We start from the raw sequence: 26,980 nt of genomic DNA, 5'->3' as shown, positions 1-26,980 counted from the left end.
TTCTTCCTTTACTATATTCTTTTTTCTTCTTTCTTCTTCTTTTTTTTTTTTTTTCCTTTTCTGAAAGCTAATAAATTGTGCCTATCAGTGGTACTTAGTGGAAATGTATGTAAATACTAATTAACTCAAGGCACTTGGGGTTCCTTGACCTGAGGTGATAGTCTTTTCCCAAGTTAACTGCTGTATTTTGAGTTTATGTTCAGGGAAGCTGTGCCATTCCTATAAAATGGTGATTCTCTGTTGAAGATAGCATTTTTTGCCAAGATATGATTCTTTATATATACAGAATGAATGCAAATCGCCTTTCATAAAATATGAATGAAACCTGATTCATGGCTCAATTTTAAAGTCTTCACATTTATCTTCAGTAGGTTGTATATGACATGTTTATTAAATTCTGATTAATAAATTAGTAAGACAGAAGTGGGTATCTCAAGACTTTGCACTTCAAAATCAGAGGCAGGAAATTCAGATCTCAGTTCTGTATCTTATTATTTTTGCTCCTTCGACAAACTACTTATTCATCTGAGTTTCAATTTCTTTCATCTCAAAATATATAATAAAATAGATTACCAAATGACCTTTCTAAACATTGATTTAGAGAGAAACTAAAAAGGCCTAAGAAATAATAGATACTGAACATATATTATATTACCACAACAGACAGAAACTAATTATTAATGATAATGCATTTTAACATTACACTGTAATAAGATTTATTAGCATGTTTTAAAAAGTGGAATGTCATAATTTTTGTAATACTGGCATATAGTAATAGCTAATTTTATTAGAGAGCTTTGATATATACAAAGTAATTCTATGTACATTATTTTACTTGCTTCCCAAACAAAGCTTGAAAAATTAGTAGAGTAAAAAAATAATTACATACATAGTTTTAAAAATGAAAAAACTGAAGCGTATAAAGATATTTGACTGAAATCACACACATTGAATGACACAGGATAAAAACCTGGGCATTTTGCCCTCAAATTTTAATATTTCCACCAAAATATGCTATAAGTTACAATATGTCTTTTAGGTTTTAGCGAAATAGTTACTAGAAAAAATGTTTCTCTCACACAGGAAAAAAAAAAAAGAGCAAAATGGCTAAGCATTGTCAAGAACTCATCCATTTGTCATTGAAGAACTGATGACATTATTTCTAAAGATGATCTTTCTCTTCTTGTTATTTTATACTAATCAAGAGATATGTTCATATTTTCCTGTTCTACATTCTGAAATGAATTTGTTACATAGATAACCAAAGAGTTCTGGATTACTTTCTAATAAGTGATACAATATTCATGCATGGATTGGTGTTTACTTTACAAGTCAACCTTTTTATGTTCATATAGTAAGTCAGTTTGGTAACTATGGATCAGAGATCACAGTCTGAAATGGGAGAAGTGAATTGAAATAAGATGTTTAATTTGTGAGAGAAAAATAAAAATGTGGGCTTATGTTTAAAGCTTCTATAGTTGAAGAGTCAACTTGTATGTATATAACCAACCAGATCCTGATTCCCTCAGTACTTTATTTTATTACTGTATTCCATGTGTAGTAATATAGTGGAAATCAAAACAACTGCTTTACAATTTTAATTAAAAGTAGATCTTAAAGACAAAAAAACTGAATATTAAATTTTTTCTAAACTTCCTTATCCTCAGGAGGGGATATTATAAAATCTGAATGGCATATCTATTTTGTACCTTGAAAGTCTTCATACATATAATATTTTACATCGAGACTTATTATTAGAACCCCAAATTAAATGTCTACTAAAAGTTCAGTCATCATACTACCTGACAGTGGCCAAGGGAATTCTTAATAGCTTAAAAAACAAGAGGAATATCAGCATAATATAATGTGTGAAGCATTTTATTAGGTAGATAAAAATACACAGAAAGACCAAAAAAAGAAAGTGAGTATTATACATGTGTATTTACATATAAAACATTTATGTCATAGATATATTTATATTGATGGGTTGCCATTTGGCTGGATAATCACTGTAGTTCTATTTCATTTAAGGATATTTTAATAACCAAATGAATTAGAAGTTATTAAAACAGATTTGGCTGGATGAATCCCCAAGTACATTTATTACCTTATGTCAACTTTTAGAGGTTCTAGAATATACCTAATCAGGGGACTGTCTCTGCAGAAATAGTGCAAATGATTGTGAATTCTTCCCTAGATCTATGTTTTTCCTTAAAGAATGCTCTTATGCAAGCTGCTATCAAGTCACCATATTTTAACACCTCCTTTACTCTTCCTTTCTCCCTGATACACATTTTCAACACTGAGTAGGAAAAATATTCAAATGTAACCAACCAGTAGGGAAAACAAGGGAAATCAATGATTGATGTTATCCATATATTGAATGGGCAGTGATTTTATAATCCTAATATTTTATCAGTTCTGAAACTGCAGTTTACTTAATGACATGGATGAAGCATCATCCCTAATTAAAGTGGTTTCTTATATTTATTAATATATATTTGATTTCTCATAAAAGCTTATTGATTTATTCCATCTTGGCTCTCATTTAATAACAGAAATTCTCTTAAAAAGGGAATTTTATCACAAGTATACCATTTGTTCTCCTACAGAATACATTTTTTTCTGAAGACCGATGTTAAGTTATTAGTATTTAACGTAATAGTAGCTAAATGGCACACCCACCAGTGCCATGACTGTTCAAAGTTGCTATGACAACCGAAAAAGTCCATGCAAGGACTGAAAAGCTAGTACAAAGACTGATCAGCTCCCTCATACCTGGAAGGAGGACATCATGGCAGAAACCTCTCATAAAAGTCCACATGGCCTGACCAGGGCGGAGCTGTCTCTGCTGGCCAGCTTGGCTGATGGCTCCCTGCTCGAGTGCTTCCTTTCCTTCTCTGTTTTTGAGCACTTTCCTTCCTTTTCCACCTCGGAGAAATAAAAGCAGTTTTCGTTCTGTCCCTCTGCCTCAACTGTGAATTCTTTACAGCCAAAAGGCAAGGACCCATACTTTGGTGGGCCTCCTAATTTAGGGGTCTCACTATCCACTAACATATATATGTATATGTATAATTGAATCACTTTGCTATATATACTTGAAACTAACACAACATTGTAAATTAACGACTTCAATTTTTTAAAAATCTGAAAATACAAATAAAAAACAGTAATAATAATAAAGAGTCATTAGGTTTAAATACACAAAATTGAAAGGCATGAGAATATTATATAGAAATCAGAAAGAGTGAAGAGAGTTATAGGGTCTGAAGAGTCTCGCTTTGTCTGGGAAGAAATACAATTGTGGGTAACATTAGACTAAATAAACCAAGATTTATGTTTAACCATTGAAACAATGGTAAATGAGTTTATAAGTTCTGTGCTGTTTATTCTGTTTGCCATACTCTAGATAGACCAGTTTTCTTTCTTTGTCCTGTTATTTACCCCAAGAGGCTGACATTACATGACCATTCTTGCCCTTTGATCTCTTATTAGCTTTGGCTAATAGAAGGCACTGGCATGAAATCTGAAGTTAGGAGAAGAAAAATTGGGTATTTTCTCCTGATCCAATCTTTCTGGCAGTTATTATCCCACTAAGACTACATTTGGAAGAGCCTCTGATATTCAGGGGCTGAAGGCTGCATTAACTCCATTTCCTCTCTTGCCCTTTAGACATATGTATGGTTCCTATACTACATGCACTCCATTGTTCCCTTAAACTAGTACAAAATAAATTCTTTCACTAATATGTTCAGAATTCAAAACCTTTTTTTTTTTTTGCTAAGACAAAATTTGATAGAATTTCTCAATGAATAGAGAAAAGAATTGAATAATAAAAATATCCAACCAAACTAAAATCAGATAAAAATAAAAGAGTAAGATAATATAAACCTAGTTGATCAGAGAGCAAATATACTGTAGAATGGTAGATATAAGCATAAATATAGAAGTAATTAGATTAAATGTTAATGGGCTAAATATTCCAGTAAAAAGACTAAGATTATCAGAAAGGGAAAAGAATCAATCCAGTGAGCTTCTACAAAATGAGCTTATCTACATTACTGAAATCAAGTTGATGGAAAGATTTTTGTTTAAATACTTGAACATGTAAATGGAAGTATAAATAACTGAGTCAATCTAGTTGCAGTAGCTTATGAAAATGGCCACAAAATATCACCCTGCATCTGCACTGTTGTAAAGTTGAACCTCTCATCAGGAAGTGATTCTATTTTCCCACTCCTTGAATTTGGCCATGACACTTGTTTTGGGCAATGGGACATTGACAAACATGATAAAAGCAGAACCTTGAAAAGAACTGTGCTTTGAAGTTTGGTCTCATTTTGTCCATGAGCATCCTGTAAACAAATGTGAATGAGAAAACCCAAGTTAGCCTGATGGAAGACAGAAGGCCCCACAGAGAACAGATGTGCCCTAACAGGCAATCAATCAGTTCTCCACTAAACTAGAAACTGACTGCAGGTACAAGGGTAAATCAAGCGAGAACTGCTGAGCCTGGAACAGGCCAGCAGTACAGTGATCTACTGAGCCCAAGCCAAATTGCTAATCTAGAGAATTATTAGCTAACAAATAAACACTTGATGCAGTGGTTTATTAAGAAATTAGACTAACTAGTAGAGTAATTAGAAGCATTTCCAATAAATATGTTTAGAATCATTATGATAATAGAAACAATGAATTAAATCTAATTGATCTTGGAAAATCAAAAGTTATTTCCATATTGAAAATATTTTGATGTATAAATTGTAGGTTAAATTTATTATAAAAGATTAAGGCTATACCTTTTTAATAATTAAAAATCTCTACATCTAATTTTTTATCTTTAAAATAAAGACATTGAAGTAGGATGATCATCATTGCTAATGTTCCATGGCAGTTTTTTAGCAGAAGATTTACCATAGATACTAAATTTTATGGTGAATATCTAAATCATAATTCATAGCAAGAATGCAATGTAAAAAGGAATAATGTTTCTGTGCCCCAATTCATTATCTAGAATACAATTGGAGTGTTGTACCAAAGTTTATTTATGGTCATAATACTTAACGTCTTTCTGCTAATAAAATAAGACTCTTAATTTTAAAAATCTGTACCAGATTTTCAATTCCATATCCTTAGACTTCTGCAGCCTTATTAAGATATAATAATAATAAGAGTAAAGAAGATAGGAAAAGAGAAAGCAGGAAAATATCAAGTACTGCTCAGAGTTTATAGAAGGCTTTGTTGTACTGAGTTAGCCTCGTGGACAAAGTGTATTCCATTGATAACCTGCATTAGAATCACCAGGGTGTTGTCAGAAATGTAGATTTCTAGCGTCTTTCTTTAATTTTCTGAATCTGAGTTTTAGATTAGCCATAGTGTTTCTGAGCCTTTGGTGCACCTTCTATTCACCTGTATTCTTGGGATTCAAAAGCCAAAATACAGACAGACTAGGTGTAATATGGGACTTTAGTTTATATTTTTATAATGAATTACCAGTGGTCAAAAAACCATACTGTTGGAATATTGCTTCCTACTGCCTTTTATTAGCTTCAGTATTTGATGGATCCTCAGTAATATGCTTCATACAGTGTCTTATTATGGAAAATGCTTAACTGATATTTATCATTGAATTGATGGCATATTTAGATCTATTCTTTTTCAGAATGGGCAATATTGTATTTTTAATTCTTGGAATGATTTTATAGTAGATATTATATCAACTATATATATATGTCATACACTCATTAAAGAAAAAACTCAATGACACATGTTAAATATGGCAAGGCAGATTTTGTTCAGGACCATCACAGTAGTAGAGGGACCACTGCAATGGAATTTTACAGTGGAGGAGAGAGATTGGGCTCAACTCCAAATACAGCGTGAGTAAAGTGGTTTTATAGTGAAGGAGCAAGGTTGGGGGTGATGGTCAGTGGATACAAAATTATTCAGAAGAAACCTTAGAGTTAAGAGGGATTCTGGCTGAACTGAACTGAAAAGATTCTTCACTAGGGCAAAGCAGGGTAATTAGATACCACATGAGGGATAGTGGAGGATGAGGAGCAAGATCAGATATCAAAGGTGATCAGAAATGGAGGGTGAGAAGTTCTAGTTAAACTGACTTAGTAGGGTTCTTTTTAAAACTAGAGTTTACAAAGAAGTGAACACTTGTGCCTAGGAGAAGATTCAGGAGCCTGACTAAAGTTTGGTCAAGCAAAGAATCTTCGTCATATAGAAACATTAAGTTTTGTTTCATTTGGTTGTCATATAAAGTGAATTAAATGATGCAGGTAAAGTGAACTAAAAGATTGTATACAGTCTTAATGAATGACTAAGATTGCTAAAACTTTAAGAATTTCTAAGAGATTCAAATTAAGAATTAATGTAGGACAGTTAAATTATATCTTTAGGAATAGAGGAAGTATTTATCTCTCACACTTTCTGCACTGTAGTGCAACATCCCTACTTAATATATATACTCAGTAGGTTACACATTCCTTGCTAACAAGAACAAATACGGCTAGCAACATTAGGCATAATCACTTTCCTTGGAAATTTTAAAGTATTTCATAAATTTGTGAATTGATATAATTATATTATTTATTAATTGTTACATTTCCAACCTCATGATTTAAAAAATAATGTGGCACAGCCTCTCTTTTGTTAAAAATTTGTGATATCCTTATTTTGCTAGGGAAAACTTCCTTCAGTAGTGCTCTCTTCTTGGCCTTAGATTTTTAAGCTGCTTAAGATAAAAAAAAATCATGGGGATCAACTGGCTATTTACAAAAATGTGTAATAGGTCATTCCTTGAATAAACAGCACCAAAGAAATTGGTGTAATCTCAGCTAACAAACTGCAAATCACATTTAATGTGTAATTAAAAAATCTGCATCTTGAAAAAAGGAGGCTGTTTTGGAAGTTAATAATAAATTATATCACTTGTTCACCACCATACCTTTAAAAAGTTTTGCCATTAAGAAACAGATTTGACTTTTAACTGTATAGATTTCTCATTACTATAATACTGTTTTCTGTATGTTGTAGAATTGAGTAAATCTTATAATCTTCTTTATCTTAGTATTCTTTTAGCCAAGTGCTATTAAAGTATATATGAAAAAGCTAAATATACTGAAAAACACATGATTGAATCTCTAATTCTCCTATAGTTAGTCATATTATTTGGGGCATTTTTCTTTAGGAAACTTCAAGCAGACTATGAGAGTGAAGTGATCAAAGATATGTCATTAACAATGGCCAAGATTGCCTCTCTTTAACAATTTTATATGGCTATTTCAAGTTTTTAAAAAGAAGAGATAGGTCAATGGAATGAATGAATAAGTTACATAAGTGAGAACTGGCTTTGAATTCATCATCTGAAGTTTTCTTGATTCTTCTCAAACAGAAATTTAAGTGAAATTAACATAACATTATTGGGTTCCCAATGCAATCTCTATAATAAATGAATTGCATAGCATTCTATAATTTATATTTTTAACCATATTAATCAGTTCATTTCATGCTATACTGTAAGTATTTTATATATTTCAAAACTAAATTATTTCAAAAACTAAACCAAGAGATTCACTAAACTTTAAGAAACTCCACCTGATGCTTTTCATGACAATCTCTTAGTGTCTGTGTTAGGGTGGAGGATGGTTTACCCCATTAGTAGATGAAGAAAATGTGGTTTAAAAGTTATGTTTTCTTCAAGCACTTTTATATACTAAATGTTGGAGCTGGGTCTAGTAGATACTGCTAGAACATGATACAAAATAAACAACCCGAAATTCTTGGTGGCTTACAACATCAAGTAAATCTTTCTGTCACTTTTGTCTGCCATGACTTTGTTTTGAGATGCAGTCCAGGTTCAGGTCTCACAATATGTTTTAACTGTTTGCTACCTCAAAGGATGGAGCTTTCTGGGATATGTCCTTCTTACAGCTCAGTGTACAGGAACAAAAGAGCAGGTAGAAACTTGCAATGTCTCTAAAATGTCTGCTTAGATGTGGCAAACATCTCATTTACTCACATTCCATTGACTAAAACAAGATAATTGTGTGAAAGCAATGATTGAAGTCAGTAGGGGCTGTATTGTATAATCTCCCAATAAAGAAAGAAGAGTGAAAAATTTAGAACAATAATACAATCTTACTGTTCAGAGTTTCATAAACATATTTTCAGAGACATAGTTCCCTCTTCTTTTTCATACACTCATCATCTGCTCTGTCCACTATGAGATATATGAAAGAAAAAGATTTGGAAATTCTAGGGGAGGTTTTGATCTAGTTTTGTAAGTAATTATCCATCAAGGAATTATTTAAGAAAAAGAAAGGTGGGCCTAAGCAAATTTCAGAGTGTGGTGAAGTGTAAATTCTGTAGGAATTCAGAGAAAGAAAAATTACTTTGTCTGTAGGTGGAAGATGCTACATGAAGAAAGTGGGGATGAAAGCAGATCTTAAGAAATTATATATATTTTATTGGCAGAAAAGAAGACAACATTTCGATGCAAAAAAAGAGCATAGGCATAGCTGAAATGAAGTTGATAGATATGGATAGCATTACTGAGGTTTATTCAACTCCTAGAGAAGGTTTCTTTTGTATAAATTAGGAAATGTGCTCAGAGAGGTGAGGTAAAAATCAGTTACTGCAAAACCTTCAAATAAAGAAGTAAATTGTAAAAATAAATAAATAATTGAACAGAAACCTCAACTAGAGTTGGGAAGCCAGAAGGGGAACTCACAACCTGTGAGGATAGCAGAACACAACAGGAGGAAGGAGGACTCCTCTTCCTTCAGGGCAAGGACTCAGCCAATACACAGCCATGGACTCCTTGTTTGCTGTAGCCCTCCCAACTTCTTTTTCCTCTCTATAAAAGCATTCTCCCTCCCTTGCTGTGGGGAACTTGCATGTGGCTTTCCATGGTTGCAAACTCCGAATTACAACTCTCTGCTGATCCCGAATAAACCGATCTTTGCTGAAGAAAGATTTATTTGTTTTAGGTCAACAAAATGACGTAGCAACTCATAGGCAATAACAACCTCCCTTCCCAAAAGTATAACCAAACTTATGATTTGCAACAACACAACTATGTCAGTGTGTTTGTATTTTAATGACTGCTATTCTTCATGACAGTTGTGGGGAAACCTCTCTCTATATGTTATATAAATATGTTGTGGAGGGTCTGTCTCTCCAAATGGAAGGTGGGAACTTCTTGAAGGCAAAATTTACATTGCATACATTCAACACATGTGCCTACATATAAGTATGTATAGTATATATTTAAGTTATGAAGCATAATAAATACACATGTATCCATGGTCAAGAAAGTCTTGAATCTGTGAATGTGTCTGGTTCGTTCATGTCCAAATTGTCTTTAGGTCTCCCTGCCATTGCCAGGAGGAATTCCTTCTCAGATCTCTACTGTGATAGCTTGATGGGATGCTTGGAGGTAAAACTCATGCAAGTTGAGAGATTCCCCAAAACTGTGGTCCCTGGGGTTTTCTCGCTCTCATGCTAGTCCACGCTCAACCTCCAGCAATTCACCAAAATTACCATTTAACTGCTCCTATCACTTTATGGCTCTAGAGGCTTCTGTTTCAAGTAAACTGATCCCAGATATGATACTTTATATTTGCCTGACTCTTCAGAGCAGTGATTTGCTCTTGTAAGCCTGGTTCTTTGATGGGTCCAAGTACTGTTTATTTTCAGTTGGTTCATCTTTTTCTTCTAAGGATGGGGGTGACAACTTCCAAGTTGTCTATATGTCAGTGGTGAAATCAAAGTCCAATCATTTACTTATAATTTGAAAAACTTCCTTTATATTTTTATAATCTAACACCGACCTTTGATGAATTCTCTAAGCATTTGTCTTTCTGAAATCATCTTTAGTTCCCTTTCAATTTTGAAAAGTATTTCGTTGGAAATAGCATTTTATTTTATTTCCATTTTATTGAGATATAATTGACATATACTACTATATAGGTTTAAGGTGTACAACAATGATTTCACTTACATACATTATGAATTGATTATCATAGTAAGTTTAGTGAACATCCATCATCTCATATAGATACAAAATTAAAGAAATAGAAAAAAATTTACTTTGTGATGAGAATTCTTAGGATTTACTCTCTTAGCAACTTTGAAATATAACATGTATCAGTGTTAATTAAATTTTTCATATTGTAAATTATATCCCTAGTATTTATTTATCTTATAACTGGAAATTTGTAACTTGACTACCTGCACCCTATCCCCCACCTCTGATAATCACAAATCTGATCTCTTTACTTATGAGATTGTTTTTGAAGTATGATTTACCTACAACACTGTTAGTTCCTGTTACGCAACATAGTGATTCGATATTTCTGAATGGGAACCATGATAAGTCTAATTACCATGTGTCACCATACAAAGCTACTATATAGTTATTGACTGTATTTCCTACACTGCATATTTCATTCCTGTGACTCATTTATTTTGCAACTAGAAGTTTGTATCTGACCTTTTTTTCTCCCTCCATCCTCTCCTCTCTGGCAACCACTTGTTTATTCTCTGCATCTATCACTGTTTCTATTTTGTTATGTTTGTCCATTTGTTTTGTTTTTTAGATTCTACATAACAGTGAAATCATACAGTATCTATCTTTCTTTCTCTGACTTATCTCACTTCGGATAATATCCTCTAGATCCATCCATGTTGTCACAAATGACAAGATTTTATTCTTTTTTTATGGCTCAGTATATTTTGTTGTATTTATATACACCACATCTTCTTTATCTATTCATCTACTGCCGGGCATTTAGGTTGCTCCCATATCTTGGCTATGGTAAATAATGCTGAACATCGAGGTGCATGTATCTTTCGTAGTTAGTGTTTTTGTTCTCTTGGGATAAATACCCAGGAGTGGTATCCGTTACAGGGTATTTGCTTTATCAATAAGATTTTTCCTTTTGTAATTTTTATATTTCTAGTTGTGGCCTTTTCTTTTTTGCTCAAAAATTTTCCTTTAACATTTCTTGTAAAGCTGATTTTGTGGTGCTTGAAATCTTTTAGCCTTTGCTTGTCTGTAAAAGTTTTGATCTCTCTGTCAAATCTGAGTGAAAGAATTGTCAGGTAGAGTATTCTTGTTGGAGGCATTTGCCTTTAATCATTTTAAATATATTGTGCCACTTCCTCTGTCCTGCAGAGTTTCTGTTGAAAAGTCAGATGATAGCCTTATGGGAGTTCCCTTGTATTTAACTTGTTACTTTTCCATTGCTGCTTTTAATATTCTCTCTTTTTCCTTTTTTTTGAATTTAAATTACAATATGTCTTAGTGTGATCTTCTCTGGATTCAACCTGTTTGGGACTCTTTGTGCTTTCTGGACCTGGATATCTGTTTCCTTTTCTATGTTAGTGAAGTTTTTCATATATTGAAGGATATATGTCTTCAAATATATTCTCTGCCCCGTTTTCTCTTTCTTCTCCCTTTGGACGTCAATAATGTGAATGTGTAGTGCACTTGGTGTTGTTCCAAAGGTCTCTTAATCTTCATTTTTAAAAATTCTTTTACCTTTTTTTCCTGTTCAGCTTCAGTGATTTCCTCTACTCTGTCTTCCAGCTTGTTGGTCTGTTCCTCTGTATCAGCTAATCTACTGTTGATTTCTTCTAGTGTATTTTTCATTTTGTTTATTGTATTTGTCATTTCTGTCTCATTCTTCTTTATATTGCCTAACTCTGTTAAAACTTCCAACATCTCACTCTGTTCATCCAATGTTTCCTGAATTCTTTGAGCATCTTTACAATCATTACCTTGAACTCTTTATTGGGTAGATTTCTTACCTCCACTTCACCTAGTTCTTGTGGGATTTTACCTTGTTTCTTTGTTTCAAACATATTCCTTTGTCACCCCATTTTGCCTAATTTGCTGTTTTTACTTCTGTGTATTTGGTAGGTTGTTTATGCTTCCTGACCTTGGAGAAGTGGCCTTTTGTAGGAGATGCCCTATATGTCTCAGCAGCATGCTCTCCTCTTGTCATCAGAGCTGTGTGCTGTAGGGGTGCCCTCTGTGTGGGCTGCACGAGTCCTCCTGTTGTGGCAGGGTGACTGTTGTGGGCAGCCTCGTAGTTGTGGCTGGCCCCTAGTCTGTTGGCTGCCAGGCTGTGCCCTGTGTGATGGCTGCTGGCCGCGGTGGGCAGAGCCAGGTCATGAGACCACTGGCTGCAGAGCCTCAAGGGTTCCAGGACTACTGCTGGCTCACTGGTGGGTGGACCTGGGTTTAAAGCTGATACTTGCAGGGTCAAGTGTCCTGGATCTAATGTTGGCCTGCAGGTGGGTGGGGCTGGTTTTTGACATGGCTGACTGTGAGGTCTAGTGTCCTGAAGCTGGTGTCTCCCTGCTGGTGGGTGGGGACAGATCCTGGGGTGGCCCTTGGTTTCCCATCCCTGAGCTGGATGTTGGCCTGCTAGGGAACAGGGCTTAGGTCATCCTGGGGCTGGTGCTGGCCTGACAAAAGGGGCTAAGTCCTGACATGGTAGTCTGTGGGGTTAGCGTATCCCTGCTGGTAGGTGACACCACATCCTGGGGCTAGTAAAGGCCCACTAGTGGACAGAGCTTGGTTATGGGGTTTCTGACCACAGGGCCCTGTGTTCTATGGCTAGTGCAGGTGAACTGGTGTGCGGGGCTGTGTCCTGGGCCATCTGGTGGACATGGCCAGGTCCTGGGGCGGCTGTGGGCCCAGGCTCTCTAAGGCAGCTGGCTTACTGCTGGGTGAGGGCATATCCCCTTACAGCTAGATGCTTGGCCTGGAGTGTCCTAGTACTAGTAATGATAGGCTGGTGGGCAGAGCCTGGGTCAAGTGGGTCCCAGGGATAATGCTGTCTTGCTGATAAGCAGAGTCAGGTCCTGAGGTCTCTGACTGACACAGGGATCCTAGAGCTGGTGTTGGCCCACTGCTGGGCAGGGCTGAAGCCTAGGGGGTCCTCTGCTAGTGCTGGTTCACTGGTGGGTGGAGCCAGGTCCCAGGTCTCTGGCTCCAGGGCCCTAGGTTTTCTGGAGTTGGTGTGTTGGCCAGCAAGGGGGTGGGGCTGTGGCCCAGGGGGTCCTGGGGCTTCTTGTGCCTGATCACCATTGGGTGAGGTTGGTCCTGAAGCTAGTGATGGTGCACTGGTGGGTAGAGCTGGATCCCGTAGTCTCTGGCTGCAGGGCTCTGGCCAGAGAGAGTGCACTGTTCGCAGGTGAGGTCCTGGTTCTCTTGGGGATGGGGGACAGGGCCAAGTCCTGGGGTGGCTGTGTGCTTAAGGGGACTTAAGGTAGCCAGTCTGCTGGTGATTGAGTCTGTGTCTCATCTCAGCTAGGTGCTTGGCCTGAGAGGTCCCAGTACTGGTGCCAAGAAGCTGGTGGGTGAGGCTAGGTCCTGGTGCTAATAAGTTTTTGGAGGATTCCAAAAATGGTGCTTCCCAGCATCAGTTTTCTTGTAGTGGAACAATCTCATAAATTGGCTACAACCTGTGTCTGTGTCCGCAGGATGAGTTCTAGTTGCCTCCTACATCTCTGGGAGGCTCTCCAAGATCAGCAAGTACGTATGACTCAGGCTCCTTTCAAGCTGTTTCTGCCCTTGGTCTCTGAGGGTGTGAGATTTTGTGTGCACTCTTTATGAGTGGAATCTCCATTTCCCACAGCCCTCTGGGTCTCACAGGCTTTCAAAGCCAAACTTGTCTTCCTGCTGTAGTGTCCCCAGGCTGGAGAACCTGAGGTGGGGCTCAGACCTTTAGCTTCTTGGAAAGAACCTCTGCAATTATAATTATCCTCCCATTTGTGGATTGCCACCTGGGGGTAAGTGTCTTGATTAACCTGTCTCTGGCCCTCCTATCCATCTTGATGTGATTCCTTTTTTATACCTTTAGTGAAGAATATTTTTTCTGTTAGTCTTCTGGTCTTTTTCATCAATAGTTGCTCTGTAAACAGTTGTAATTTTGGTGTGCCTGTGGGAGGGAGTGAGCTCAGAGTCTTCCTACTTCGCCATCTTGGCCAGTCCTCTCCCTTGATGGACAGAGCATTTTAGTTTTACCTTTGTACTTTGGTACTTTAATGGTGTTGTCCCATTTACATGTTTCCTTAATTTCTGTTAAAGATTCTGGGGTTTTTCTGTTTGTTCTCTGTATTTAATATGTCTCTTTACTTTGGATTCTTTTCAGATTTTTCTTTCTCTTTTTCTTTCAGAGTATTCTTTATCACTGAGGCTTAGCAACTGGATTTTAACGTGCTTTTGTGCAGTTTTCTTTTTGTCATTCTTGGATTTAGTTGACATTCTTGGATGTGTAGGTGTAAAGTTCTCCTCAAATATGGAAAATTTGTGAGAATTTTTTGAAAATTTTTTTCTGTCCACATTTTTCTCCCTTGTTACTCCAGTTGCATGTATGTTGGGTGGCTTAATATTGTCCCACAGGCCACTAAGACTTTTTCCCCCTCAGTCTTTCTATTTCTGTGCTTTCATGTAGTTTCTATTAGTATGTCTTCATGGTTACTGATTTTTCATTCTGTAATGTGTTATCTGATCTTTATTCACCCAGTAATTTTTTATTTGATATGATGCATTTTTTATTAATATACTTTATTTTTTAGAACAATTTCAAGTTCACAGCAGAATTGAGCAGAAAATACAGAGTTCGCACATAGCCCTCCCCACCTACACATATATACTCCCCTACCTTCAACATCCCTCATCAGTGTGGCATATTTGGTACAATCGAAGAACCAACATGGACACATTATTATCAACCAAAGTCCATAGTTTACATTAGGGTTCACTCTTGATGTTGTATATTCTGTGGGTTTTAACAAATGTATAATGACATGTAGCCACCACTATAGTATCATATAGAATAATTTCCTTGCCCTAAAAATCCCTCGTGCTCCATCTATTCATTCCTCCCTCCCCAATAAGATGTATCTTTAAGTGTAAAACTGCTACATGGTTCCTTTTATATCTTTTATTTCTCCCCACATTAAGTTATTTTTTCTTAAATATTTGACCCTTTAGGAATCTCTATCTAATGTTCTGAGTTCTGAGTTGTCTGTGGAGTTTCTTTCCTTTAGTTAGTGGGAATGCAAATGTTTCATAGGTGTGAGCTCTAAAATAATTTCACCTTACAGCTTCTGGTGGTCCTTTGATTGGTCTTGTGGACTTTCACCCTCTGCATTTGCACTTTAGATTCAACAGTGAATTCAAGGGGACCTTGGCAATTTTCTTAATCTCTTTTTTGTATTGTTTGCTTCTCTCTGTTATTCTATCCCATAAATTCCATCTTCTTCTATTATTCGAAGCTAGATTTCCATCTCTTTAACTCAGAAGGTCCATTGTACATTGTTTAGTATCCCCGCCCTGGTCTTCATACTGGAAGATGACTTCAGCCAGAAAGCAAGCAAACATGTTTCTATCATTTGTTTCCCTTTTCTCTGGGGTCACAGCTATCTGTTGTCCACTGTCAGAAAAATTCTATTTCCTATATTTTGCTATATTTTCTAGTTGTTACATCAGAGAGAGAAAGTCTGGTAGCAATTATTTTAGTATGGCTGGCAGCAAAAGTCCTGGTCAGTTTTTCCTCGATATTTTATTATTAAATTTTTTAAATACTCAGAAAACTTTAAAGAATTTTACAGTTGACGTTCACATGCTCACCATCTAGATTCTATCATTCATACTTTTCATTTCACATGTATCCATATTCATCCTAGTATCCATCCATTGATGTATTTTATTTTTATAGACTTTAAAATAAATTGCAGACATCTATACACTTCCTGCTACATACTTCCACATGCATATTATTAATTAGAATTCTATTTTTGTTTACAGATTTAATATATGCAGATTTCTGTATACAATGAAATGTATAAATCTTAACATAAATATGTTCATTGAGCTTTGATATAATCCCCATCTTGATATTGAATATTATCATCAACTTAGCTCATTCATATCCTTTCCTAGTTAATTTCCAGCCCCATCCTCCCAGAGGTCATTACCATTTTGACTTTTCAAGCATAGGTTAGTTTAGCATATTCAAGTAAGTGGAATTGTATGTTATGAATTCTTTTATATAAGGATTTTTTTACTTAACATAGTCATCTTTTGAGATTATCCATGGATAAATGTTTATTTTTTATTGTTTAGTATTAGTTCATTGTATAAATACACAATAGTTGTTTATTTATTCTAGTATTGCTAGACATTTGGTTTGTTTCCAGTCTTTGGCAATTGTAAATATAACTGATATGAACAGTTTTGTACAAGTCACCTTATGAACATATATTTTTAATTCTCTTTGGTAAACCTAGAATTGGAATTCTTGGATGATGGTGTAGGTGTATATTTAGTTTTATAAAAAGCTGCTAAATTTTATTTAAGTAGTTACACCATTGTACATTACCAACAAAATTGGATAAGAAATTTTATTGTTCCACATCTTGTCCATATTTGGTAAAATCAAATTTTAAATTTTAGCTATTTATGAAGGAGTAAATTTTCTAGAAACATCTCTTTATGATTCTTTTAATTTCCCTAAGGACTTGATATTAGGCAACATTTTTACCTGTTTTGATGATTCTTTGTAAGTTTTATTTTGAATGTTTACTCAAGATTTTGCCCATTTTTATTGAGTTGTTTTCATTTATTGAGTTGCAAGAATTGGCAATATATTCTAGATGAACATATGTTTTAAAATTTGATGGTATCCAATTTATCAATTCTTCTTTTACGGTTGTTGCTTTCTGTGATCTGTCTAAAAAACACTTCATTCTCTTAAGTCAAGAAGATATTCTCTTATGTATTCTTTTTTAAGCTCATAGCTTTAGCTTTTATGCACAGATATGGCTCATCTTAAACTAAATTTGATGTAGGATGTGAGGAAAATGTCAAGGTTACATTTTTTTCAAAAGAATATTCAGTTATTCTTTCACCTTTTTGAGAAAAGATTTGTTTTTCTTTCGGATAGTTATACACCTTTGTCAAACACCAAATAATTATAAATCTGTGTTCAATTCTGAATTATATATCTGTTAATCCTTAATGTCAGTGACACACTGTCTTGATTACAGAAACTTTGTATTATGTCTTGAAGACAGGTAATATAAGGCCTCCAAATTTGTTTTTTCAAGATACTTATTTCCTATGTTCTTTGAATTTCATATTGATTTTAGATTAAAATTTGAAATTTTCAGAAATAAGTCCTACTGAGATTATTTTTGAAATTGCTCTTAACATGGGCAAATTTGCAGAGAATTGACAGTTTAACAATATTGAATTTTCCAATTTTTAACATATATATTTCTCCATTTTTTAGGTTTTCTTTGATTTCCTTTAGTAGTATTTTGTAGTTTGGTGCAAAAAAACTACACTAAAAAAAGATGGTTGCACATCTTTAAAAAAGTTAACTCCTAATTACTTTGGCTTTGATGCTATTGTAAATGGATTTTTAAAAATACTCATATTTAGGTTTTTGTTGCTAGTACAGAGAACTACAATAGATTTATGTATCTTAACTTTGTATATTGCAGTTTTTCTAAATCTACTTATTACTGCTATGTATATACGTGAGAGAAATGCATATAAATGTCCACTAAGATCATGTGAGGAATTTCATAGCAGCACACTTTTGTAATGCTCAGCTAGAGAAAAATGGATTAATAAATTGTTATAAAATCAACAGGATATGATATGGCAATAAACATGAATAAATATGAACTACTACATACAAAACATGAAGAAAACTTCCACATTGTTGAGAAGTACCCAGACAAAAGTAATTTTACTTACATAAAATTCCAAAGCAGATAAAACAATTCTGTGATGTTAGAAGTCAGAATATGATTAAACTTTGAAGAGGAAGGAGGGAGGTAATTGTAGGGGATAACTGGGAAGCTTCTGAAATTAGGGGTTAGCTGGGTGTATTAATTTTGTCATAATTCATGTATGTGTACACTTGTTATTTGTGTACATTTTATGTGTACTGTATTTCAATTTCAGAAGTTTACTTAAAAATTTATCCTGATTATTCTTGTATAGATTTTGTATAACAAAGTATTATAATCAGTATTGTTTTGAGGAAATTATATTCAGTCATTTATTGATGAAGAGTAAAAATGTAGTGAGAAAAAGATGAGTGACTCTAATATTACAATTGCTGAACCAAAAGATTTAATAATAAGCTAAAAATAGGGAGGGGAATCACCTTATAATTGCATAAACAAGTTCTTATTTAATATATTTTTGCATATATAAATAAAACTCATTGCATTTACTACATCACTAATAAATGTCTGGGTAATTTATATGTATATATTTATATGTTTATATGCTTTTCAAATAAAAAATTCAACAGTAGGAAATATTTATAAAAAACAACTGGGCTGGACATATGAACAATGTGGAGTAAAGAAATATGAACATATGACATATGAACAATTGTGGAGTAAAGAAATATTGCTTCTAGGATTATCCACTTCCTTTTATATCTTTTCTAAGCCATTTAATCCAGAGCCTGCTGCTTGGGTAGGACAGACAGATAACTGCCTAAAGTGACCATACATAAAATGTCTAAAATATCAAGGGAAAGGATTAAAATATAGTTTTTGAAAGCAATTCTTGTTTTAACTAGCAAAAAACGAAACTGAAAATGTTTCCGTTGCGGTAAATACATACACATCTGCACACATACAAAAAGAAATAATCAGGCATTACAGAAAAGTGTGAAATGTTTTACTGATTTTTTTGTTGACATTTTCTATGACTCAATCAGGAATTAATTATTGAATTTGTTTCTCAATGTAATTTTTATTTATAGATGTTTAGTTCTTTCCATTCTAATTAGACAATATTGAATATATTCAATATAATAATTAAAAATAAAATTAAGAATATCTCTTTCAAAATAAACCTTGTTATTAGCCTGCTATGGCATCTACCTACAGATCTCCTTATCACACTTTTTATACCGTTTGGTACATATATCTCTCCAGGTACTTGGCTCTGAGCACAGCATGCAGAGGAGTGAAATGGAGTACTAATAACTCCATAGCCTCAAAAGCATGAATAATTCTTTAAGCTTGTAATATTAGCTGAGCCTTTGCTTAGAGAGCTGTTGTTGTTGCCTGAAAAAGAAAGAAACTTCTGTTAACAATATTGTTTATAATTAAGATCCGGAGACATCACATGGTTTAGAGCAGGCATGGGCTCCGCAGTGTGTAAGGAGTTGATCATTCTCCATCAGAGGGTAATAAACAGATCACATGCTTCCACAGACAACATGCTTCCACAGGCAACTCTGGCTCTCACACTCTTCTTTTGATTAGTATTTTGCTTAAACTGGTAATTTTCTCTCTTGAAAGCATTACTAGTTCTCAATAGTGGACATCTGTTTAACAGTCCTTATAATTATTATTTTTCCTACACCTCTCTAATGTCAGAGATACGCCAGTCCACTTCCTTCCACTCCTCCAGTTCACTGAGTAAAACATCTTGGTCACTGCATTCTACAGGATGTACAGAAACATCAGTATCTCACTATGGAGAGAGGGGATTCTCAATGTTTGCTAGCTGGTGTGAGATTGAACTCCAGAATCCTTAGAATCTGCTTAGTAGCACCATTCCTCTACTAACTGACTTAGATTCTGTTTCCTGGAAGCAGAGACTGAGACAAAGATTTGAGAGCACAAGATTTATCAAGGATTTTCTCTTAGGAGAAAAGAGTCACATAAAGAGAGATGACACCACGGAGACCTATGCAAGGATGTGGTCTCAGGTAGAGCCTGACTTGCATAGATTGCAGCACAAAGTTGCTCCCATCCTGAGGCAAAGGGCCCCGGAATTTGTGCCCCTTTTCAGTCAGTCCTTGGCTGTGAACTTCGCCTGGGTCGGCAAAACCTCTCAGATGAGACAGTTTCTATGTTGCAAAGGGCAATTTTCCAAAGGAGCAGGGGAATCTATAAGCCATTAGCAGTCAACTCTCACAACAGCTGCGGAATGGATGTATTCATTGGCTCAGAAAAGTAGGCTGTTAACTCTGCTACAAGAAGTGAGTTATGGCAAGAATGAACAGTTAAAACTTGAAGTTGATATATGATTTCATAACTTGCGACCTATCTCGTAATTGATATTTCATTTTATCAAAAAGTGATAAAAATATCTATACTGGATATGTTTTATTATCTTTCAAGAAGACTAGTGAAATAAAGAAACTTCAAAGTGCTATTATGTAATAATTTTCCTTATTTTTATAATCCAAGATTGTTACCTTATTGTAATTATCAATAAAATAATATTTAATTAATTTTAGTAAGTGGTTAAATCATTGGTGATAGATAACAACACTTGAAATCATCTATCTTATGTAGAAAACCAAATACTCTACATAATAAGAAAAATAATGTGGATGCAAGAGAAGAATACTCTTGATTATAATGTCATATTTGTATAATTTTTGTTAATGATCTTACTTGAAAATTATATTCCCTCATGTCTGAGGTTTATGTTAAGATAAATCACCTATGAAACACAATAGATGAATGAGATCACATATAAATTTTTTGGAAAATCTTCTGGAGTAACTAATAAGGCAGCAATGTGGAGGCTGGATTTTTATAAACTCATCAATCAGGCTGGGCTGTCTATAGGCAGGAGTCCCTACTTACAGCTTCTGTTAGTATCCTGATGGATTTCACTGGATTTTATTTGAAGTGAGAGACTGACAAGATTCTTTATTGTGAATGAAGGTCCCCTCTTCACCACCAGATTTATCAAGTAGGCACTCATTAACAAAATCACACCATTCATTTCATTCAGAGGCTGTTCGCTGACTTGTGTTCCCAGAAGAGGACTACCAATTTTTAACAATAAAATAAAGCCCATGAAATGGTAAAAATATAGGTTTTTATAACAGTGTGCAGTTTTTCAACCACTGTCACATTTTTCCTTCCATCTAATTTTTTGCAACGGCACTATGAATTTGGCAGGACACCGTGTCTGCATTTTTGGTTTATTTGTTTTATGTTTTTTTCTTTATTGTTTTTGGTGTAAAACAGACATTCAAACATATCCAAGGTAATACAGAAAGAAAATATTAGATCCAAAAGCAGACTCTATCTAGCCCATTTCCTATCTCCATAGCCTTTTAAAATTTATGTTTCAGTGTTTTCTCTCAGTAAATAATGAAGCATTTTATAAATACGTATTGGTAAAAAAATAGATAACGTTATTTTTACTTCATGAATGAAATACTTCAGTCACATAATACTACAGGTTTAATACATTTACAAAGTTTAGTAGGTACCATTTGATACTTCCCTGTTTTTGGAGAATAACAATTTTACTAATCACTGACTTTTCAATTGTTAGCAACAAAACATACTTGGCTGAGGATTTTAGCAATGGAATAATAGTTAGCAAAGTGGCCCAAATTCAGGAAGCAAGATAAAAGAATGTGGCAGTACAATTCAAAATACTTTCCCAACAGGAAGCAGTTTAACACGTTTGCTCTGTTCAGTGTACTGTGTGGTGCTGTTATGTCACCTGCTTAACTCAAAGATCACCCAAGTACTTCTCCCCTCCCTTCTAACGAGGAGGCAGCAGGTGCAAAGATCAAGTTCCTTTCCTGATGTGGAAACATGGCATTCAGCAGAGTAGGCAGGGTCTCAAATCAAACAATTGTTGTCAAGAGCATCAACCCTACAGAATAACTGCCAACCTCCTGCACTCTTCAGATTCTGACCTCTTCACCTCCAGCTTACTCCATCCTCCTGTTCAATTTGATCTTTAGGAATGATTCCAACAGTAGAGAATAAACAGCAAGAGTTCAAGAAAATAAAGAAAATGAGAGAATCAGATATTTATACTGCCCATTTAGAAAGCTGTGTGCTCCTGGAACTGTTACATTCTGGCAGTGTACCACAAGGCAAAAGGGGGGAATCTGAGGGGATTAACTCCAGCTTCATTATGTGGCAGCTGGTTTATATCTGAGGCTTTGTGTTCATGCCAGTCTCAGGCCTAGGTAATTTATAATAGCCTAAAGTTCCAATATAAAAAGCACATAGCTGCAGGGAGACATGTCAGCTTCTCTTACATAGCCTGTCATTTCCTTGGAAACATAATAATTAAGATGTCTGGTATAACTGCTTCTGCCAGAAATATTTTTAGATTTCAGCCCATTTCAAGAAATGCTAAATTCAAGGAGAGAATTATTAAATACTGCATGACAAACTAAGGAAAGTACTCTTACAGTTTTGTTGTATCAAAAGGAACAGATTCTTCATCTAAATCTCTTGACAACAAGTAGAGGACTACCTGGACTTGAATTAAAAATAAAGGGAATGGCATGAGTTTGATTAGAGCGAAAGCAGATGAGATAGGAGAGAATTATGCACTCCTAATCAAAAGCAGTTTTTCAGTCTAAAAGACTGACACGATTTTAAAGGCAGAATGACACCGTCCCCCATCCTCAAATTAATACAATTGCCTCTTCTGATTATCCATATAATTCATAAACAAACTACTTATCATAGCATGGGGGCAGTAAAGAAGACACTATTTCGTATCCATTTGCTTGCAACTATGACAGGAGGCAATCCATGACATTTGTATGGTGAATTAATTTCCTGGAGATATGATAAAACTATACTGCATTAAAATGATTTACCCTGTAATAGGTTTAACTTATAGAGGAATACAATTAGACAATTAAAAGGAAGATTTAAATTCAATAGGTTAAAGTAATTAAAAAGAGGCTGAAAGTTCCCTTGAACATTGAAAGCTATGTTTCTGACCTCTCTCAGGTTTCCTTAATAAAACCTCTTATTATGAACTGAAGTGGGGCCATAAACTCAATTACAGTAAAACAGTCAATAACTATATGATGATAGCAAAGATTATATTACAATTTTATGATGAATATTAGGAGAAAGAGTAATTAAGGAGTCATTTAGATTCTACTAGCATTTGTTTAAAACCTAGCATGTTCCAGATAATGCACTAAGTTACCACCCACATACACGTTATCTCATTTAATCCTTACAACTATGTACTTAAGGATTCATTTTATCCCCATTTTTATGTGAGAGAACCAAATCTCAACATACTTATTAAAAGGCAATCTTGTAATTTTTCTCTACTACACTTAGTCAATGACTCTTTTCTGTTTGAATTCTATTTCTTTAAAAATTTTATTATCTTGTTTTCGTGGAAGACCATTAAAATAGCATGTTAAATTATAATTCTACCATCTATCTACCATAACTCATTGCACAAAGAAGTCCTTGAGAATGAGAAAAATTCCTTTTGAGGAGCTATTTAAGCTACTAGCTTATACTTAGGCCTGACTCCTATTCAAAATGTGACTTAAAGGCATATATAGACTTTGCTAACACAAATCAAAGAAGTAGAACTTTAATGATGTAATGTTCGTTCTTCCTAAATTGCTCTATTTTTCTTCAGTGCACTGATCACCTCTATTTCTAACTCTACTCCTATCTCTATACCTATTTCTTTTGTATACTTCCATGTATGTGTATCCATCCTCCTGTCTATCATCTGTCTATCTATATTTGCTCTTCTTCCCACCCCCATCCCAATAAAAAGTGAGCAGCACCTTGAGAGCAGAGAATTTATCTGTTTGGTTCACTGACAATTTACTTCACCCAGTTCATAGTAAGCTCAATAAATATTTATTGGATGAAGAGAAGATGCACTTATTGACTGTCTTATGAAATGTCTGATTTATGGGTATAGTGGGTTCAATAGCATCCCTGGAAAATGCATGTGCACACAAAACCTCAGAACGTGGGAGGCAGCCTCCCTGCAGGCCCCACTTCTACTAGGAGCTGGGCCGGGAGACTGGGGACTTCAAGGTCAAAGGGCAGAGTCAGGAGGGAGCTGTAAAGTGATAGTCTGTCCCCACTGGGATCACTGCCGCTCTACCAGCCACATGAACTTGTGCATGTTCTGGACAAACAGCTCCGGCTCCTTGAAGGCAGCAAAGTGTCCCCAACAGGGCATGTAGGAATAGGAGAGGAGTTATTTGGAAACTCTTATTTGGAAATAGAGACTTTATAGATGTAATTAGTTAAGACCCTGGAGATTAGATCATCCTGGATTTAGAGTGACTTGAATCCAATGACTGATGTCCTTATAAGAAGAGGAAAGGACCCAGACACACACAGGGCAATGTGAAGATGGAGACAGAGATTGGAGTTATGTTGCCAGAAACTAAGGATGCCTGGGGCCACTACAAGCTGGAAGAAGTAAGGAGGTGTCTTCCTTACAGCCTTCAGGAAGAGCAAGGCTTTGCTAACACCTTGATTTCGGACATCTAGCTTCCAGAGAGAATGAAATTCTGTGTTTTAAGCCAATCAGTTTGTGGTACTCTGTTAGGGGTGGCTCTAGAAAGCTAATACAATAGGGAAGTCCTTTTGTATTTGACCAATGTTGGCTACAAAATGAATTGGCCAGGGTCCACGCTTCCCAAAGAATTAATTAAGCACAGGTGTATGGGATGTGGAGGTGAATAGGATTAAGTGGTGCCTGAGGAATTTACAGTTTTCTAGGAGAGAGAAAAAGCACACGGACAGTTACAAATCACAAAAATAGACAAATTTGCTCAATGACAGAGACACAACAGAGTTAGGAGATCTGAGAAAAATCAGTATTTTATGAGTTGTGAGAATCTGAGCAAAAAGCTGCTTCCACTTTAATATGTATTCTGGTTGCTTTTATCTTAAAATAAAACAATGTTGGCAGTATGGCTACCATGAGTACAGGGGTGGGTGGGTGTGTGTGTGTATTTATATGTCACAAGATTATTGCACTTGTCAGTTGTCTATTATTTTTTTATTTACATATGTGTATGTACATACACACAGCCATACATATGTAATAAATACACGTATGCATGGAGACAAATCACTAGAATGCTTGGCCTAAAGTAGAGGTTTGAAGTAGAGAGTTGTTTCTTTGTCCTGGATCACTTTCTAATTGTACTAAATTTTAATTACTCTGTTTTTTGTATGAATTATTTTACTTATAGGTACCCAACTGGATTCATCACTTGCTGACATGTATACTATAAAAGTGTTTTGTCTCTCTGTATCTAACTTGCTATGACTAGTCCCCAAATTGTAGCACAAGCACACAATTCTTTTCTAGTCACTATTTTTATTTTCTAATTTTTGCTGAATAAATATGTGCAGGGCACCAAGCACTTTTGTTCATGTGCTATTCTGCAGTTTTGGCAGGTCCTCCGGGCTTGGCTGAAACCGGAGAGTGCTTCCTTGACTCTGGCCTCCAGCAAGGAGATCATCACATTCTGTCTTTACTGCTTTGGAGGTTATTTTCTAAAACTCCTGTCCTTCCTAGTGCTTTGCCTCTCCTTACCAACTGCAATACCTGTTCTGTCTTTGAGCCTGAGTTTAGAGTCTCACCGTCTTATGCAGCTTCTTTTGCCAAATATATATCATCCCTACACAAGAACATGCTCAATATGGATAGATAAGAGCAGGAGGCCATATTCCACAAGGCTGAATCCCAGGAATTATCCTCATGGAAATCTTTTCATTCTTTCGTCAAAGATTATTTCAAAACTACACTTGGCATGAGAGGCACTAGTGATGATGAAGAGATAAAATAATTAGCTGAGATCAGAATGTTTGCCTCCCCTAGCCTTGAGAATGTAATTCTGATGAGGATCCTTGGTATTTTAGGCCCAATTTGCAATATTTTTCCATCTAGGGAAAGAGTAGGTGCCTCTTACACCATACATTGGATCACCAATATAGTAGTTTGGATGATGGTCCATCAATATTTCCAAACTGAAGTCATTTTTCAATCAATACTTCTATTGTGAGCATCCAGTGTTTACATGTTCCACTGTCTTCACCGCATCAAACTAAAACCTCCCACTATGCTTATTATTTACCTTTAAATTTGTTTTGGGAGGTGGTGATGCTGGGGAGAAAAAACTTAAAACCCTCATTAGAAGTACCTAAGTCAATGAGGCCTTGAAATACAATAGTTGATATATGTTTGTGTATTTGTGTTTGGGGGATATAATTTTAAATTATAGCTACAATATATACTCTGGTTTAATTACAATTTATTAAATTATTTCTATGAAAGCATCATTTCAGAGATTCAAAGATTCACTTATATATTCCTTGATAGCTACTAGCCCAGTACAAAATCCATGTTTTCTATATTCACCCACACTGTTGCCAACAGTACCTCACAATTCTCTTTTCAATCACATTTTACTTCCTTTCTATAAGTTCTAATCATGCCCACCATTGAAGAACATATTTAACTGTCATTGTTTTTTGATAGCATTTTTATTGTGAACTATAAACACATTTTTTATATTCTTAAAACTGGAAATATTTGATAAAACAGATTATTTACCATAATAATAAAGTCATTTTAATGACTAGTTGTATAATGAGTTAACTCTCCCTGATCATTAAACATCGACTAAGCAGAACTAACAAAGTCTTCAACAGATAGTACTATTACAGATATGCTGTGCCTCTAAAGACATCTCATACTGGTCATATCTAGAATATTAGTATGTATATTTTAGAGAATCATTGCTGAAAAGAGCTGTTTCAAATTTTCATTGTATAGGTTTTGAAATGTGTAACTAATTTGCAATCAAATTTGTCATTAGAAGCAAAAATGTCATCAATCCTTCTTGTAATTTGTAAGTATTCGCGTCACCCTCTATACATCATTATACCTCTTTGCTCTTGCAACTCTTTGTCTACACTTTATAGCTTAGACCACATACTGGCCTCCAGTTAATTTAAATCTCTGCCATTCCCTAGTCTGTGAATAGCATAAGGACAAAATCTGATTTATTTATATTTGAGCACTGAGTCAGTGACACACCTATAGGAGTTCAACTAGAAAACCTCTGCATTTTGTAAGTATGTTTATGTTTAAAAAGGTTAAGTGATTTGCCTC

Source organism: Camelus ferus, chromosome 1 (assembly GCF_009834535.1).
Source record: "Camelus ferus isolate YT-003-E chromosome 1, BCGSAC_Cfer_1.0, whole genome shotgun sequence".
NCBI lineage: Eukaryota > Metazoa > Chordata > Mammalia > Artiodactyla > Camelidae > Camelus > Camelus ferus.
The sequence above is the reverse complement of the archived record's forward strand: the minus strand, read 5'-3'. Positions refer to the sequence as shown.